Below are 20,018 nucleotides of genomic sequence, written 5' to 3'. Positions count from 1 at the left end.
TTGGGATCGATGGCGGAACACCGATGGTGACTTGGGATCGATGACAGAACACCGATGGTAACTTGGGATCGATGACGGAACACCGATGTTGACTTGGGATCGATGGTGGGACACCGATGGTGACTTGGGATCGATGGCGGAACACCGATGGTTACTGGCAGGGCAGAGCACCGCTGGAAGCTAGAAGCTGGAAGCCGGTCTCGGGTAACTGCCAGTCACAGGGTGCAATGTTGAGACACTGCAGAGTCAGGCTGTACTGCAGAGAAAGTCCATGGGAGAACTGCACACTGGAATCACTGAAGACAATTGAAGCACTGACAATCTTTCCAGCCCAGGAACAAGATATTTATACCAGCTGGGAAACAGGGATTGGCTGGCTGATTAAGCAGAGTCTAGAGTGCAGCTGCTGGGTAATTAGGTAGAAACCAGAGTGCAGCTGATAGGCTGAAAAGCAACATGTGATGAAAGCAAACATGGCTGCGCCCATGTTTGCTTTTGGAGGGAAAGATTGTTTGTAACTTGAATGTGAGCTTTAACCATGAAGCTGCCAGAATCACAGTAAAGAGATTTGAGACAATGAGATGCAGCGTGCTGCATGCAGACAATGCAGATGGAATCCAGGCTTGGAACACTGGGACAGTCTCAGGAGGCATTTGGAAGGTAAATACTGATAAGGAATTACCTGGATCGTGACAGCACCCCCTCCTTTAGGAGTGGCCCCTGGACACTTCTTATAAATTCTTTACCTGAACAAACGGAAGAATCTAGATTGAATCCTGATGAACTTGAACTGGCTGGAACCAGAGGAAACTGTACTGGACCTATGGACGAGACCAGATTGAGTCCAGACAAACTTGAACCGGCTGAGACCGGCGGAGACTTTGGGCCGACGCATAGGACAGGATTGAGTTTAGAGACCGTTGAATCAGCTGGAACTGAAAGTCAGAATCTGGTTAGAACCGGAATGAGTGGTATCTGAGTGTTCAGTTAGACCATCCTGGACCTGGTCCATGCTGGATGCCAACAGGGTGGTGCTCTCTGAAGATGGCAAACAGGAGTTCATAACTGCATCTGTAGCACAAAAATTTCCATCTGGGAATTTGGCTCTGGATACTTCCCTTGGGGCTGAAATTTCGGTGACCCCTCCTGGGGTTGACGAATCAGACACCTCTCTCAGGGTTGTTTTCTCCAGCACCCCTCCTGGGGTTGACAGATCAGAAACTCCTTTTTGAGAAGACTCATATGCCCCTACTAGAGCTTGAACATTGGATACCCCTTCTTGGGCTGTAGACACAGACGCCCCTTCTTGGGCTGTAGACACAGACGCCCTTTCTTGGGTTGAAGACACAGACGCCCCTTCTTGGGCTGTAGACACAGACGCCCCTTCTTGGGCTGTAGACACAGACACTCCTTCTTGGCCTGTAGACACAGACGCCCCTTCTTGGGCTGAGTAAAGAGCGTCATCATTCCAGAAAAGTTCGGACGCTAGGATCTGGTACTGTACCAGATATTTACCGACTGTTCGTGTCCCCTGACGTAGCCGGAGGATATCAGAGGAGGCAGAGGTCACACGATCTAGTTCATCAAAGATGCGCCTGAAGGTTGCCACGAAATCTGCATATGAAGAGAGCAGGGCATCAGACTTCTCCCATAGAGGTGATACCCAATCGAGGGCGGAGCCACTGAGGAGGGAGATGATGTAAGCAACCTTGGTGCGGTCAGTTGGGAAACTGCCAGGCTGTAACTCAAAATATATCTCACACTGATTTAGGAAACCCCGACAGGCTTTTGGGGAACCATCAAACTTGGCAGGTGTCGGTACATGGAGACAAGGAGCAGAAACGGGAATGGTGGGTGGGGATACCACCAAAGGTACTGCAGTCGGCACACTGGATGCCCCTGAACCATGGAGGGTTACTAGTATTCCATCCAGCCGAGAGGAGAGGTCCTGGAGACAGCGGATCACATGGCCCTGTGCAGTTTCCCGACGTTCAAGGCAGGCTGCATCGTTCTTGCATCGGCCTGGTCGCTTGGACCTGGTCTCCGGCCGGATCCATTAGGTCAGTGCTTACTGTCACAACTGAGGGCTGGTACTGACCAGGAGAAGCCTCAATTATAGGGGCAGAGGTATATGTGAACCTGGGAAGCAGTACAGAGTTCTTAGACATGCAGGGAACCTTTACCACAGATGCCCGAAGGCGTGACCACGACAACAAAGGAAAGTTTAAAGGTTTTATTGAAACTCAGCTCACAAGCATATGTCGGCAGTTAGCAATATTAAGAACAGCATATAAGTCACAGTTCCCAGGAGTGCATATAGGCAGTCTCTAGGTGTGGTTTAATTAAGCACAGTCTTGAAGGACTTGGAGATGATATTTCCTTACCAACACCGATGCACTGGGTAGCTGATGGGAAACAGAAGCTGATGACTGAACTGTCGGGAAATGCCGGATAGAACCGACACAGGTGGTGAGCTGTGAAATGGTGTCAGATACCAGTGTAATGGAAGATCAGATGCAGAAACACTGGTGATGCTAGAGATCGATGACAGAGCACCGATGGTGACTTGGGATCGATGGCGGAACACCGATGGTGACTTGGGATCGATGACAGAACACCGATGGTAACTTGGGATCGATGACGGAACACCGATGTTGACTTGGGATCGATGGTGGGACACCGATGATGACTTGGGATCGATGGCAGAACACCGATGGTTACTGGCAGGGCAGAGCACCGCTGGAAGCTAGAAGCTGGAAGCCGGTCTCGGGTAACTGCCAGTCACAGGGTGCAATGTTGAGACACTGCAGAGTCAGGCTGTACTGCAGAGAAAGTCCATGGGAGAACTGCACACTGGAATCACTGAAGACAATTGAAGCACTGACAATCTTTCCAGCCCAGGAACAAGATATTTATACCAGCTGGGAAACAGGGATTGGCTGGCTGATTAAGCAGAGTCTAGAGTGCAGCTGCTGGGTAATTAGGTAGAAACCAGAGTGCAGCTGATAGGCTGAAAAGCAACATGTGATGAAAGCAAACATGGCTGCGCCCATGTTTGCTTTTGGAGGGAAAGATTGTTTGTAACTTGAATGTGAGCTTTAACCATGAAGCTGCCAGAATCACAGTAAAGAGATTTGAGACAATGAGATGCAGCGTGCTGCATGCAGACAATGCAGATGGAATCCAGGCTTGGAACACTGGGACAGTCTCAGGAGGCATTTGGAAGGTAAATACTGATAAGGAATTACCTGGATCGTGACTGGAATATTTGGATAGATTCTTAGTTGTATACTTAGATGACATCCTAATCTTCTCCCAACATCGGAAGCATGTACGCTTAGTCCTCCAGAAACTCAGAGACCACCGGCTTGGGGCAAAGCTGGAGAAGTGCGAATTTGAAGTTCAGCAAATCGCATTTCTAGGATATATTATCTCTCCAGAAGGTTTCCAAATGGAGGGTTCCAAGGTACAGGCAGTCCTGGATTGGGTGCAGCCCACTAGTTTGAAGGCGCTTCAGCGTTTTCTGGGCTTTGCGAATTTTTATAGACGATTTATCCTGGATTTTCGTCTATAGTGGCGCCCTTGGTGGCACTCACTAAGAAAGGGGTGGATGTTGCTCACTGGTCTTGTGAGGCTGAAGCGGCTTTTGCCAGTCTCAAAAGGGCATTTGTCTCGGCCAAGGTGCTGCGACACCCAGATCCAGAGCGTCCTTTTGTGGTGGAGGTGGATGCCTCTGAGATGGGTATTGGGCAGTGCTCTCTCAGATGGGGGTGTCTGATAATCGCCTTCATCCCTGTGCTTACTTTTCCTGTAAATTTTCGCCTGCCGAGATGAATTATGTCGTGGGTAACCGGGAATTGTTGGCTATTAAGGATGCACTCGAGGAGTGGAGACACTGGCTTGAGGGGGCTAAGTTTGTGGTCTCAATTCTCACCGACCATAAGAATTTGGCATATTTAGAGTCAGCGAAGCGCCTCAATGCAAGGCAGGCACGATGGGCTTTGTTTTTCACTCGCTTTAATTTTTTGATAACATATCGCCCTGGGTCAAAAAACATCAAGGCTGATGCGCTCTCGCTGAGTTTTGCTCCAATGCAGGAGACCACCGAGGAGCCATTGCCCATTGTGTCCCCATCATGTATTAAAGTGGGCATTACCCAGGACCTCTTGTCATTAGTCCTTAGAGCACAGGAGCAGGCTCCTCCAGACCTTCCGGTAGGTCTTTTGTTTGTGCCTCCTAGGTTAAGACAGCGAGTGTTCCTGGAATTCCATGCCAAGAAGTCGGCAGGTCACCCGGGTATTGCCAGAACTCGGGAGTTGCTATCTAGGGCGGTGTGGTGGCCCTCGGTGGCTAGGGATGTGGATCAGTGGGTTCGGGCATGTGACATCTGTGCCCGAAATAAGACTCCTAGAGGGGTTCCTGTTGGCCAATTACATCCACTCTCTATTCCATCTAAGCCATGGACCCACATTTCAATGGATTTTGTGGTGGACTTGCCCAAATCCTCGGGGATGACAGCCATCTGGGTTGTCGTTGACAGGTTTTCGAAGATGGCGCACTTCGTTCCATTGGTTGGTCTGCCATCGGCCAGACGCCTGTCTGAATTATTTATGCTGCGTGTTGTGCGCCTCCACAGGTTGCCACTTGATGTGGTCTCTGACCGCGGATCCCAGTTTGTGGCCAAATTCTGGAGGGCATTTTGTTCCGATCTCCAGATTTCTGTCAGCTTGTCGTCAGGCTACCATCCGCAGTCTAATGGGCAGACTGAAAGGGTGAACCAGTCCTTGGAGCAGTTCCTCAGGTGTTATGTCTCCAAGTGTCAGACTGACTGGGTTGCTCATCTGTCCATGGCGGAGTTTGCCTATAACAACGCGTCTCACTCTGCTACAGGGATCTCTCCCTTCCTTTGTGTGTATGGGCATCATCCTAAGGCCAATTCTTTTGACCCCCTGGACTCCACGCCTGGTGGTTCCTCTGTGGTTTCGGTCCTTAGAGGTATTTGGAGGAAAGTGAAGAAAGCCCTTGTGTCTGTGTCATTAGTGACCAAAAGGGTTTTTGATAAGCGGAAGAGACCCTGCAGCTTCAAATTAGGAGACTTCGTCTGGTTGTCTACCAAGAATTTGAAGTTGAGACAGCCATCTCATAAGTTAGGCCCCCGGTTCATCGGTCCTTATAAGATCACTAGGGTTATCAATCCGGTGGCATTTCAGTTAGATCTACCTCGTTCTTTGGGTATCAATAAAACATTTAATTGGTCCTTTTTAAAACGGGCGATTAGTAATCCTTCTTCCAGTGGAAGACCTTCCCCTCTTCTGATACGTGGCCAGAGGGAGTTTGTTGTTGAAAGGATTCTTGACTCCAAGATGGTTCGGGGTCGGCTGTCATTTTTGGTGCACTGGAAGGGGTATGGCCCGGAGGAGCGGTCGTGGGTGCGCAGTTGTGATCTTCATGCACCCAGACTGTTACGCTCTTTCTTCTCGCAGTTCCCCGATAAACCCGGTGGTAGGGGTTCTTTGACCCCTCGTCAGAGGGGGGGTACTGTTAGGGTCTCCTGCTCTGTGCTGCCACGTCGTCATGGCAACCGGGAGACAAGTGCTAGCGGAGTAACCTGAGCGTAGCTGATACTCCGGTTCGGGTCTTTTGCTGTGCAGTGGTTACAGGCTCTGTGCACGGCAGGGGATCCGGTGCTGGTTTTTGTGCTCACAGTCTGTGAGGTCTGAGTGGGGTGTGGACAGCACCTGCTATATAAACCCTCTTCTCAGGTTAGGCAGATGCTGCTGAATCTTTGTTGGTTAGTCAGTTCCTGAAAGCTAGCTAGTACTGTGTAAACTTTGTATTTGTTTGTTGCTTACTGCAAATAGGCCTTGGGATTTGGTATTACACTCTGCCAATCCAGACCTAGCAGTAAGACTGGAGTCAGTCGTTTAACCTGCTGGGGTTCTTTTGCTACTCTGTGAACCTAGCAAGTTTGCGGCTGTATTCTCAGACTTGCCTGCCAAAATCCTTTCTCACTGTGCAAGGTGTTCAGGTGTCAGTTTAGTGGCAGTAAGCTGAACCAGTGCACTACAAGTGAAGACTAGGATTGTGGAGACTCTCCTTGTGTCTATTATTCCATCTCTGACCAAGGAGTTTACTGCCACACCCGTTGGTAACCCTTTAGGGTTTTGCTGTTGCCCTTAGCAACAGCATTTCGGGTTCTCTACGTATTAAATCACAACATCTCGCTTCTTTCCATCTGAGCATTCCTAATACTAGGGAGACACCCAGTTTCTTTGGGCTTCTCTGTTCACTTTGTGTTTATTTTGTTACCCTATCAACTTCTGTGTATGTAATGTCATATTCCCCAGTCTGTCTGTGAGTTCATTTGTTTTGCATCCCTCTCCGTTCAGACACCAGTACATTCCTGCTGGCACTGGTGTGCATAACAACAGGCAATGATATATGCGATCTTAGAATGGGCCGATGGAAAACTAGCAGACAACAGTTCTAACTGAATCTCACATTGATTCAGTAATCCTCTGCAAAGCATTGGGGTACCATCAAACTTGCAACAGCAGACGAGACTTGGGCACTATCACCGGAGAAAACGCTGCGGAAGCAGAGACCAGTGGAGCTGGAACTTGAACTTGTGGTGTCATTATATCTGTATGAAGAGCATCCAAGCGATCTGCCATAGTTTGCATTAACTGAACTATTTGCATCTGTATGGACTCCTGATTATTCAGATGGGAAAGAATATTTGCCGTAGCACCGCCTCCTGTAGTTTGGTCACCCAGCGGATCCATGGGGCCAGTGCTTACTGTCAAGATCGACTGATTTTGTGAATCTATTAACCTTGGACCAACCGAAGGTGTTGGTGCCGGAGTATGGGGGAAACAGGAAGGACAAAGAAAGTTCTGTTTCATATATTTATTAGAAAAGCTACAATTCCAGTAAGGAGTTAAATGACAATCATTAAACACCATATATAAACTGACATACTGCAATGAATGGCATAATGATATGCAGGATCTGTATCAAAGATGCATTGAAGAAATGTTCATATGAATTAGATAAAAACGTGCCTGAAGATTAGTGAAGAATTTTCCAATATGAAGCAAAGATTGGTGCCAAACTGTAAAGAAGTGTTAACTGGATATTGTAGACAAAGGTGAAGAACTGTAAAGACTTGTTACTGACGCTTAAAGGCTGAACAGGAGAACTGTGAAGACTTTCCTTTGAATGAAGCAAAAATGTAGATACAATACTGAAAGAAGTACTTGCAGGTTGTGAAGATTATACTTGAAATACTGTGAAGAGCTGCAGCAGAAGACAATGGTGAAGAATGGGTTAACTGAGAGATGAGTAAACGTGGACCAGGATTATGTAGAAATTTCCAGGCTGTGTGATCATAGCAGGCAGTCAAACAAACATGGTCACCTCTCATGGGACTCCGGTAATTCACTTGTTGCCACTTGAAGAGCGATTGACTGACAGCACAGCAGGGAGCTGGTGGATCACTTGCGGTGAAGGCTGCAGGCAGACCTCTGGGAGTGGAGGCGATATCAGGACCACTAGAATCACACAGAAATTCACAGGGAGAGCGCAGCGCTATGGTACAGAGTACCTACAACAAAGCACTGGCCAAGAGTGAAATAATCCCAGCCTACTTATAGGCAGCACAAGCATTGGATTGACTAATACCCACAGGTGCTCACAGGTGCTGCATTTGGTCTCCAACATCGCCATCTCCTATACTGCAGACACACAGAGGCACCACCGGCCATTAGGTCCCCGCACTCCCGACTCCCAGAACCTGCATCATCTCTGCCACCGACCTCGCCGCGTCCCCACATGGCCGCACAGCACCGCGAGCAAATGCGCCGGCAATGCACGGACCCCAGAACCCGCAGTGGTGAGTGACTGGTTCGTGACATCCTCCTTCTACCACCTCTGCTGTCTCCTAGTAGCCATGCTAGAACAAACTCACTATTTCTTTCTTTCTTTCTTTCATTTTTTGTTAGATTTTGTGTTTATGAATGAACTTACAGTATGAAATATAAAGTAAATGTGTATTTATTTTTGTATTACTATTACTATGTACGGTATCTGAGCATTATGAATATGTATAGTAGCAGCAAACTTAAAGACTGTATATGTAGTACTGTAGTTACGTATTCAAATGTACTATATATATTAAACAACAAATCCATGAGCAATATACTCTATACAACACTGAATTTATATTTTCAGTTTGCATGCAAATGTTAACTAGAGATGAGCGCCTGAAATTTTTCGGGTTTTGTGTTTTGGTTTTGGGTTCGGTTCCGCGGCCGTGTTTTGGGTTCGAACGCGTTTTGGCAAAACCTCACCGAATTATTTTTGTCGGATTCGGGTGTGTTTTGGATTCGGGTGTTTTTTTCCAAAAACACTAAAAAACAGCTTAAATCATAGAATTTGGGGGTCATTTTGATCCCAAAGTATTATTAACCTCAAAAACCATAATTTACACTCATTTTCAGTCTATTCTGAATACCTCACACCTCACAATATTATTTTTAGTCCTAAAATTTGCACCGAGGTCGCTGTGTGAGTAAGATAAGCGACCCTAGTGGCCGACACAAACACCGGGCCCATCTAGGAGTGGCACTGCAGTGTCACGCAGGATGTCCCTTCCAAAAAACCCTCCCCAAACAGCACATGACGCAAAGAAAAAAAGAGGCTTTTTACTGATATTTGGTGTTTTGGATTTGACATGCTCTGTACTATGACATTGGGCATCGGCCTTGGCAGACGACGTTGCTGGCATTTCATCGTCTCGGCCATGACTAGTGGCAGCAGCTTCAGCACGAGGTGGAAGTGGATCTTGATCTTTCCCTAATTTTGGAACCTCAACTTTTTTGTTCTCCATATTTTATAGGCAGAACTAAAAGGCACCTCAGGTAAACAATGGAGATGGATGGATTGGATACTAGTATACAATTATGGACGGACTGCCACGGTTAGGTGGTATAAAAAAACCACGGTTAGGTGGTATATAATACAATTATGGTTGGACGGACTGCCTGCCGAGTGCCGACACAGAGGTAGCCACAGCCGTGAACTACCGCACTGTACACTGGTTGATAAAGAGATAGTAGTATACTCGTAACAACTAGTATGACGACGGTATAAAGAATGAAAAAAAAAACCACGGTTAGGTGGTATATATTATAATACAATTATGGTTGGACGGACTGCCTGCCGAGTGCCGACACAGAGGTAGCCACAGCTGTGAACTACCGCACTGTACACTGGTTGATAAAGAGATAGTAGTATACTCGTAACAACTAGTATGACGACGGTATAAAGAATGAAAAAAAAAACACGGTTAGGTGGTATATATTATAATACAATTATGGTTGGACGGACTGCCTGCCGAGTGCCGACACAGAGGTAGCCACAGCCGTGAACTACCGCACTGTACACTGGTTGATAAAGAGATAGTAGTATACTCGTAACAACTAGTATGACGACGGTATAAAGAATGAAAAAAAAACCACGGTTAGGTGGTATATAATACAATTATGGTTGGACGGACTGCCTGCCGAGTGCCGACACAGAGGTAGCCACAGCCGTGAACTACCGCACTGTACACTGGTTGATAAAGAGATAGTAGTATACTCGTAACAACTAGTATGACGACGGTATAAAGAATGAAAAAAAAACCACGGTTAGGTGGTATATATTATAATACAATTATGGTTGGACGGACTGCCTGCCGAGTGCCGACACAGAGGTAGCCACAGCCGTGAACTACCGCACTGTACACTGGTTGATAAAGAGATAGTAGTATACTCGTAACAACTAGTATGACGACGGTATAAAGAATGAAAAAAAAAACACGGTTAGGTGGTATATAATACAATTATGGTTGGACGGACTGCCTGCCGAGTGCCGACACAGAGGTAGCCACAGCCGTGAACTACCGCACTGTACACTGGTTGATAAAGAGATAGTAGTATACTCGTAACAACTAGTATGACGACGGTATAAAGAATGAAAAAAAAACCACGGTTAGGTGGTATATATTATAATACAATTATGGATGGACGGACTGCCTGCCGAGTGCCGACACAGAGGTAGCCACAGCCGTGAACTACCGCACTGTACACTGGTTGATAAAGAGATAGTAGTATACTCGTAACAACTAGTATGACGACGGTATAAAGAATGAAAAAAAAAACCACGGTTAGGTGGTATATAATACAATTATGGTTGGACGGACTGCCTGCCGAGTGCCGACACAGAGGTAGCCACAGCCGTGAACTACCGCACTGTACACTGGTTGATAAAGAGATAGTAGTATACTCGTAACAACTAGTATGACGACGGTATAAAGAATGAAAAAAAAACCACGGTTAGGTGGTATATATTATAATACAATTATGGATGGACGGACTGCCTGCCGAGTGCCGACACAGAGGTAGCCACAGCCGTGAACTACCGCACTGTACTGTGTCTGCTGCTAATATAGACTGGTTGATAAAGAGATAGTATACAATACTACTAATATACTGGTGGTCAGGCACTGGTCACCACTAGTGGCACTCCTGCAGCAAAAGTGTGCACTGTTTAATTTTAATATAATATTATTTATCATGTACTCCTGGCTCCTGCTATAACAACCTGCAGTGCTCCCCAGTCTCCCCCACAATTATAAGCTTTATATACAATACATTGATGTGCAGCACACTGGGCTGAGCAGTGCACACAGACTGAGTCACTGTGTGACTGTGTATCGTTTTTTTCAGGCAGAGAACGGATATATTAAATAAAACAAACAACTGCACTGTCTCTGGTGGTCACTGGTCACTGTGGTCGTCAGTCACTAAACTCTGTCTGCACTCTCTTCTAATCTACAGTATCACAGCAATCTCTCTCTCTCTCTCTCTCTTCTAAATCTAATCTAAATGGAGAGGACGCCAGCCACGTCCTCTCCCTATCAATCTCAATGCACGCGTGAAAATGGCGGCGACGCGCGGCTCCTTATATAGAATCCGAGTCTCGCGAGAATCCGACAGCGTCATGATGACGTTCGGGCGCGCTCGGGTTAACCGAGCAAGGCGGGAAGATCCGAGTCGCTCGGACCCGTGAAAAAAAACATGAAGTTCTGGCGGGTTCGGATTCAAAGAAACCGAACCCGCTCATCTCTAATGTTAACCACATAAAATGTTAATTATTTGTAGAAACTTGATATCTAGACTATATTTAGGGAGTGTATATTGAACCAAAGCTTGGTAAGTCCTGTGATTTCTCACAGCAAGACATGACTGATAAGTTGGAACATTTGCAATTATCTGGTCAAGTACTTTATTTTTTATTATGAAGACTGGAGAGAGTGGGGCACATTAGAAAAAAATGATCTACTGTACAAACATGAGCAATCATTCTTGATTCCATGTTTTCTTGGGGTAACAGATAATTACATTATACATTCATACTCAAATTGCTGAAAAATCTTTGCCAACATATTTTTCTCTGTCATCAGTCAAGAATTGCTTTTCCATCTGGAAATCTTTATTAAAATAAAATTTACAAAGCAGTGTGGGTTTAAAACTCCAGCAATAGAATGCTACTGTAGCTACATGGAGAACATTTTTTTACACACAAAATGGTAGATGCAAACTTTTAATGCAATTGTGCCCAAAAATGCAGAACTAAAAAGCAGTCAAAAAAAATCCAACATTGGTGCAAAATTACTAAGGTCCAGATTTTGTTCCAGTTTGCGTTTTCATGCAACTCGGAAATTTACTAAACACTAATCTCAGCAGTGTTGGGGAAATTTGTATTAAGATACACAGCTGTCCACCCAAATATTAATCAATAGACCATCGGTCAAACAGGGTTGTTTTTTCACATACACCTCATACAACACAGAAATTTGCTAAGGATTCATATTCTCAATCACTGCCGACATTAGCTAAACACTGCTGGAAAAGCATGGAATTCGTACAGAAATAGAACTTTCAAATACCGTACACCTGCTTTTGGCTGGCATGTTTGGAGAATCATTCACGGATCAATTAGATCCGTGCATGCATTTCTATCTTAAAATGTAGTAAAGAGTTAAAAATAAAAACATAAAAATTGTGTAGGGTTCCCCCTCCTAAGCATAACCAGCCCTGGGCTCCTTGAGCTGGTCCTGGTTGTTAAAATACTGGGGAAAAATTGCGTAGGGGTTCCAAATATTTTAACAACCAGCACCGGGCTCTTGGACTGGTCTTGGTTCCAAAAATATGGGGGGAAAGGATGTAGGGGTCCCCCGTATTTTTAAACCAGCAGCTGGCTCCACTAGCCAAGGAGATAATGACACAGCCGGGGGACGCATTTATATAGGTCCCTTGGCATTACCCCCCAACTAGTCACCCCTGGCCGTGGTTCCCTGAGGGAGTGGAGACCCCAACAATAAAGGGTCCCCCCTCCAGGCACCCAAGGGCCAGGGATGAAGCCCATGCTGCCCCTGCCATCCGTGGGCCTTGATAGCCATAAAATGTGTAAAAAAAAGAATATTGTCTTTTGCTTTGGAACTACAAGTCCCAGTAAGCCTTCCCATTTGCTAGTACTGGGAGAACCACAAGTGCCAGCATGCATGGTATTAAAGGGCCCGCTGGTACCTGTAGTTCCACAGTAACATCTATATTCAAAAAAAATACAGGACACACATATCGTGAATGTAAAATATTATTTAAACATACATGCACACTCACACTTACTTACCCAGTATCCCACAAAGCCCATCAGACCCTTGTCTACCAGAATCCACAGGATACCTGTAAATAAAAAAAATAATACTTGCCTAATCCGGTGTAGATAAGTTCTCTTCGTTCCATGTAGGGGCATCCAGTGGTTAAAAAAAAAAAAGCAAAAAAACCTGGTCCATGCAACTGAAGGGGATCCATACTGCATGTACACATGGATCCCCTTTCCCCGAATGCTGGGACCCCTTGTGACTCCTGTCACTTGGGGACCAGCCAGCCAATCAGGGCATGCCACATCATAACACTCTCCTGATTGTCTGTGTGCTCCCGGCCTGCCAATCAAGCGGAGTGCATAGCCAGTAATGGGGATAGAAATCCCCATTATCGCCTATGGTGGGAACCTGCGGTCTGCGGTAGACTGCAAGGTTAATTGAGGTCACCCACAAGAGTCAGCTCAAAAAACCTGCACTTTTGTTTGCTTGTAAACTGAAACCACCAGAACTTTCTGTATCCGAGTATATCCAAGCCCCAGTTCAGTATTTCCTGCCAAGCTTGGATCTGAAAATGAGGCAGAACATCATCCTCCTGGCATCAGATCTCATAAGTTTTGGATTTGATAAAAGTCCTTCCCTACACTTTTGCTAGAGGAAGAGGGTATGGGGTAGGCTTCAGTATGATTAAGGGCTTCTGTGGGCTACTGTGACTGTTAATAATTACTGTGACAGTGATTAAGGGCAGTGGCATAAAATGTTACCCTCAGGCTCTGTCATCAGTGAAGGGTTGTGGGCTGCAGCACTGTCATTAGGAGCTACTGTGACTGTTAATAAGAGCTCACGTGACTGTGATTAAAGGCAGTGGGATACTATATCACCCTCAGATCTGACATCAGTCAAGGGCTGTGGGCTTTAGCACTGTCATTAAGGGCTACCAGGGGCGGATTGTCCCACCAGGACACCATGACAGATTCCGATGGGCTGGTCCCATATCCCCCTCAGCCAGGCTGATTCACACTCAGCTGGGCTGGCTCACACTGCTTCAGTACTTGCGATTCCTTGGAATGCAATCTGGAAGTTAGGATAGCGGGCACTTTCAGGTGCCGCTAGGCGTGAAAAGTGGTGAAGCTGTTCTACCAATGGAGGACCTGGAGAAAGTTAACCCCTGCCCAGCAGCCCTCTCTCTCTGGCCCCGGCCAAAGGTCTCTTCAACGAGCCCAGCCCGGGAAGCGATGGTCGGAGCCGGGATCACTACACCCGCCTCCACCGTAGCTCCCGCACTCTCACTAAACTGGCCAGAGCGGCAACTGAGCACTGAAGTGGACCAGCATAGAGGTTATTTTTAATTACATTATTTGCCTTATCATGATGGTGTAAGGGTTAGGGCACAGTGTATGGTTTGGGGACTGGACAGGAGCAGGATGTACCTTGTTCTCAGGATGCCAGCTGATCAGGCTACACTCACAGCCAGCCCTTGTACAATCTCTAATGCAAAGTCCTACAGCCCTATAGCTGCCCAATATCTGTCCATGATGATGGGCCTATTTATGTAATGTGGTGGCTACGTATGTAATGCAGTGTCTACGTATGTAATGCTGTGGCTATGTATGTAATGCTGTGGCTATGTATGTAATGCGGTGGTTATGTATGTAATGTGGTGTTTACGTATGTAATGCAGTGGCTATGTATGTAATGCGGTGGCTACGTATGTAATGCAGTGGTTATGTATGTAATGTAGTGCTATTTGTGTAATGAGGTGCTATACATGTAATGTGGTGCTAGTCGTATAATGCGATGCTATAATTGTAGTGCGGTGCAATGCCTGTAATGTTATGCTATTCGTATTATGTGGTGCTATTTGTGTAATGCAGTGCTATACGTGTAGTGCGGTGCTATACATGTAATGCGGTGCTATACATGTAATGTGGTGCTATTCGTGTAATGTGGTGCTATTCATGTAATAATGTGGTGGCTATGTATGTAATCAGGGGCAGATTGGCCACTGGGACAGATTCCGCTGCGTTGGTCCCCAGTGTCTGTGTTTCACTACTTGTGTTTGTTTCCACCCTGTACTGTGCTGTATGTAGTGTGTGCTCCCCCTCCCTGTACTGTGCTGTATGTAGTGTGTGCTCCCCTCCCTGTACTGTGCTGTATGTAGTGTGTGTGCCTTCCCTGTATGTGCTGTATGTAGTGTGTGCTCCGTCCCTGTACTGTGCTGTATGTAGTGTGTGCTCCCTCCCTGTACTGTGCTGTATGTAGTGTGTGCTCCCCCTCCCTGTACTGTATGTAGTGTGTGTTCCCCTCCCTGTACTGTGCTGTATGTAGTGTGTGCGCCCTCCCTGTACTGTGCTGTATGTAGTGTGTGCTCCCCCTCTCCGTACTGTGCTGTATGTAGTGTGTGTGCTCCCTCCCTGTACTGTGCTGTATGTGGTGTGTGCTCCCTCCCTGTACTGTGCTGTATGTAGTTTGTGCTCCCCCTCCCTCTACTGTGCTGTATGTAGTGTGTGCTCCCCCCATGTGCTGTGCTGTATGTAGTGTGTGCTCCCCCTCCCTCTACTGTGCTGTATGTAGTGTGTGCTCCCCCCATGTACTGTGTTGTATGTAGTGTGTGCTCCCCCTCCCCCTACTGTGCTGTATGTAGTGTGTGCTCCCTCTCTGTACTGTGCTGTATGTAGTGTGTGCGCCCTCCCTGTACTGTGCTGTATGTAGTGTGTGCTCCCTCCCTGTACTGTGCTGTATGTAGTGTGTGTGGTCCCTCCCTGTACTGTATGCAGTGTGTGCGCCCTCCCTGTACTGTGCTGTATGTAGTGTGTGCTCCCCCTCTCTGTACTATGCTGTATGTAGTGTGTGTGCTCCCTCCCTGTACTGTGCTGTATGTGGTGTGTGCTCTCTCCCTGTACTGTGCTGTATGTAGTGTGTGCTCCCCCTCCCTCTACTGTGCTGTATGTAGTGTGTGCTCCCCCCATGTGCTGTGCTGTATGTAGTGTGTGCTCCCCCTCCCTCTACTGTGCTGTATGTAGTGTGTGCTCCCCCCATGTACTGTGTTGTATGTAGTGTGTGCTCCCCCTCCCCCTACTGTGCTGTATGTAGTGTGTGCTCCCTCCCTGTACTGTGCTGTATGTAGTGTGTGCTCCCTCCCTGTACTGTATGTAGTGTGTGCTCCCTCCCTGTACTGTGCTGTATGTAGTGTGTGCTCCCTCCCTGTACTGTGCTGTATGTAGTGTGTGCTCCCTCCCTGTACTGTGCTGTAAGTAGTGTGTGCTCCCTCCCTGTGCTGTGCTATATGTAGTGTGTGCTCCCTCCCTGTACTGTGCTATATGTAGTGTGTGCGCCCCCTCCCTCCACTGTGCTGTATGTAGTGTGTGCTCCCTCCCTGTACTGTGCTGTATGTAGTGTGTGCTCCTTCCATGTACTGTGCTATATATAGTGTGTGTGGTCCCTCCCTGTACTGTATGTAATGTGTGCTCCCCCTCCCTGTACTATGCTGTATGTAGTGTGTGCTCCCCCTCCCTGTACTGTGCTGTATGTAGTGTGTGCTCCCCCTCCCTGTACTGTGCTGTATGTAGTGTGTGCTCCCTCCCTGTACTGTGCTATATGTAGTGTGTGCGCCCCCTCCCTCCACTGTGCTGTATGTAGTGTGTGCTCCCTCCCTGTACTGTGCTATATGTAGTGTGTGCGCCCCCTCCCTCCACTGTGCTGTATGTAGTGTGTGCTCCCTCCCTGTACTGTGCTATATGTAGTGTGTGCGCCCCCTCCCTCCACTGTGCTGTATGTAGTGTGTGCTCCCTCCCTGTACTGTGCTGTATGTAGTGTGTGCTCCTTCCATGTACTGTGCTATATATAGTGTGTGTGGTCCCTCCCTGTACTGTATGTAGTGTGTGCTCCCCCTCCCTGTACTATGCTGTATGTAGTGTGTGCTCCCCCTCCCTGTACTGTGCTGTATGTAGTGTGTGCTCCCCCTCCCTGTATGTACATTGAAACATATAAGGTTAAAAAAAAGGGGTTTGTAGAATGAAAAATCAATAAAATCAGATTAAAGGCATGACAGCAGTGTCAATAGACACAGAAAGTTGGCATATCAGTCCTTGCACATTCAGACATACAGATGTACATCAGGGAAGGGCATTGTAGCAGAATATGAATAAAATCGCAGGTAAACATTAGCATAACATAAAGCAAAGGAGGCCCCAACTGTGTCTATCTCAAAATCAGGACATCTGAGGAGTGACCGCTTCCTCTTGACAGGCCCCTCCTCCTCAACAGACTCCGCCCCCATTAGGGCTGCTTCTTAAATTTCCCGGGCTGGTGTTCGATCCCATTCCGCCCCTGAGGGCTACTGTGACTGCTAATAATAATAATTAAGAAGAGCAACCGTGGCTGTGATTAGGGCCAGTTGGATATTACTGTGTCACCCTCAGACTCAGTGTCATCAGTGAAGGGCTCTGGGCGGTAGCACTGTGACTGTGTCCGTATTAGGAATAACATTATTATAGAAAAAAAATGTGTGTTGTTCAGACACTGTACTTAAAAAAAAAAATAGCTTTCAGTCTGTTTCTTACTGCAGTGTTAAAAAAATAAAAAAATAAAATAAAACGTGTGTGTGTTCAGCACAGGTTCAGGCACTGTTAAAAGATAAAGTTCAGTAGGAGCCACTGTTACTTGCTAATAACACTGTCAATTTGGAGCTTTCAATAGAAGAACAGGAGCAGCTGAAATGTAAACAATATCTCCAAATATTAAAGAAAACATAATCTCTAATAGGAAAATTTACTGCCGAAAAAACATAAAATCGCCAACATGCCATATACTACACGCAGTGGAAAGAAATAGATCAGGCCATAGCCTTTGTTTACAAATGGTGGTGCTGCTTGTGCTATTACTCCTGCTGTTTCATGTTCTAAAATACACAAATAAAAAGGGGTATATCTCCCAGCGCTAAATTCTATCAAATGAGTCCTATATACTTTTGACTATACGATCAAACTATTAAGCATCAATCATCACGGAAATATTCAATAAATTTCTTTTATTGACATAGTAAAATAAGCCAACTACCATATCTCTTACATTCAATTTTAAAATACTAAAAATAATTACAGTGGTTCCTAATACCGGTATACTGAAAACAAAACAAAACTACAAGACAAAACAAACACAGAACATATATATTCAGTGATACGCTATCCTTAGCGATTTACTCACTGTGACCAAATAGTTCTTAGATCTTTTTATAGTTATAGTAAAATCCTGAAGTTCCAGGAGTGAGGCAAGTTTCCACCAGATGAAGCTATTGTATCAGAATCAATCTTAGTATAAAGTCCATTCAGGCCAGTAACTCTTGAATCCAATAATTATTTTTGTCCCAGTTTTACCATATGGAGAGTCACTTACTTTTGTGTCACAAAGAAACAAACGACGAGTGTCTGCCGGCAGACAATGGATCGGCGTCTCTGCAATCTACTAGTTTCGCCTGTCTCAGCAGGCTTCCTCAGGATGGCCGAGTGCGCCTATTCCCCGCTATTTGAACCTTCGTGTGGCTTCTGTTTCTATGGTTACCCGCTACTCCCCGGCCGCCGTAGCATCAGATGGGAGCGTCACATCACTTCCGTTTCTCGTGACTGCTTCCTCCACATTCGTTGCCTTAGTTACTTCTATAGCTTTCGTCCCAGCATATCAACCTGTAGTTTGTTGCCATGGTGACTGGGGTAAACTTCTCTCTCAGCGTCCTGTGGATAGCATCGGTTTCCATAGTAATTCTGGGACATAACCGTCCCTGCATGTTCTCACTTAAGTCTATTACACCCTATCATTTCTATAGCTTCCTGTAACAGCTATTATTCAACCACATGTAGGATGTTCACATACTGTGTTTTATTATATACACACATCTTATTTATATCACTCCAGTGAAGACATACATATACCGTTGTTCATTATAGCAGTCATTTGTATGTGATTATTACTTCTCCACTCCTTCTCCTGGAATTTTTTATATATTATTCACAAATGGCAGTGTTCTCCGATTTATTTTCCCGGAGTACTCCTTATATCTTCTCCCGGATTTTTATATTGTTCATATCCAGATTTATTAAGGAGTATAGCTTCCTTACTCGCATCTAATTTCAATAACCCCTACTCTATAGATATCCATTCCATAATTTTTATTTTTATTCAAAATAGCTTATAAACTTAAAAACACGTATAACTACACACCACATATAACATAAAACAACACAGTGCCTCTGTTTTTTTGTACTCTTCTACCAAATTCGTAAAATCTTCATAAAGGGAATTAATCTTCTTTACTTGCTCTAATGTATTCTTTTAGGAACGGATGTAGCTCCCACTCTATATTTAGACCTTTCGGAACTAGAGTATCTAATTCAAAGATGGTTCTCGCCTCTTCCTTTAATAATTCACTATCCCAGTCTCCTCCTCTCCATGATTTTTGTATCAATTTTATTCCAAGAAATGATAGCACCGCAGGGTCACTGTTATGAATTTTAGCAAAGTGTACAGGGATATTATGATTATCCTTTTTTATCCTGATATTATTCAAATGCTCATTTATTCTAATCTGGAGGCAACGGTAGGTCTTGCCTACATACTGGAGCCCACAAGGACATGTCATCAAGTAGATCACCCCCTTTGAATTACACGTGATTTTTTCTTTTATTTTATATTCTTTTCCTGTACTGTTTGATTTATACTTGGTGATTGGTTTGGTCGATATATTTCTTGTTTTCTTACAAACTGTACAATTATTGCACCTATAGAAACCTGGTTTCATATCTTTCAGCCATGTTCTCTCTTCTTTCCTATCATTTTTGCAATAACTTCTCACTAAGCTAGTCTTCAGAGTAGGTGCTCTTCTATATACAATTTTAGGTTTTTCCGGTATCATTTCTCTAAGTTCCTCATCTGTGGTTAGAATATGCCAGTGTTTGTAGATGCTTTCCTCCAAGAATCTCAGTTGGCTTGAAAAACCTGTTAAGAATAGCACCCCATCTCTTTTCCTCTCATCTTTTTCCTTGTATCGAAGGAGATCCATTCTCTTAATTTTATCCACCTCATTCTTATTCTCTTTCAGATTACTCTGAATATAATTCTTTTCCTCAAACTGCTTCATAAGGTCCATTGCTTGTATGTCATAGTCTGCTTTCTTAGAGCAGTTTCTCCGGATCCTTTTCATCTGGCCTTTTGGGATATTCGATAGCCATTTAGGATGGTGGTTACTCTTGAAGTTCAGGTAGCTATTACAGTCTACTTCCTTCCTGTATGTTCTTGTTTCGATCCGATTGTCTTC

The 20,018-nt window shown here is 45.5% G+C and overlaps 1 long non-coding RNA gene across 1 annotated transcript in view; it reads right to left on the bottom strand.

Moving 5' to 3' along the window:
- LOC134957939 (uncharacterized) overlaps positions 1-18,320 on the bottom strand; it is a 39,036-nt gene extending 20,716 nt beyond the window's left edge. The window contains exon 1 of the long non-coding RNA XR_010186807.1: positions 18,104-18,320. This is a non-coding gene — a long non-coding RNA (uncharacterized LOC134957939). The remainder of the gene's footprint in view (positions 1-18,103) is intronic.
- Positions 18,321-20,018: the final 1,698 nt, after the last annotated feature.

Source organism: Pseudophryne corroboree, chromosome 9 (assembly GCF_028390025.1).
Source record: "Pseudophryne corroboree isolate aPseCor3 chromosome 9, aPseCor3.hap2, whole genome shotgun sequence".
Taxonomy (NCBI): Eukaryota; Metazoa; Chordata; class Amphibia; order Anura; family Myobatrachidae; genus Pseudophryne; species Pseudophryne corroboree.
This window is presented reverse-complemented; position numbering and strand designations above follow the sequence as displayed.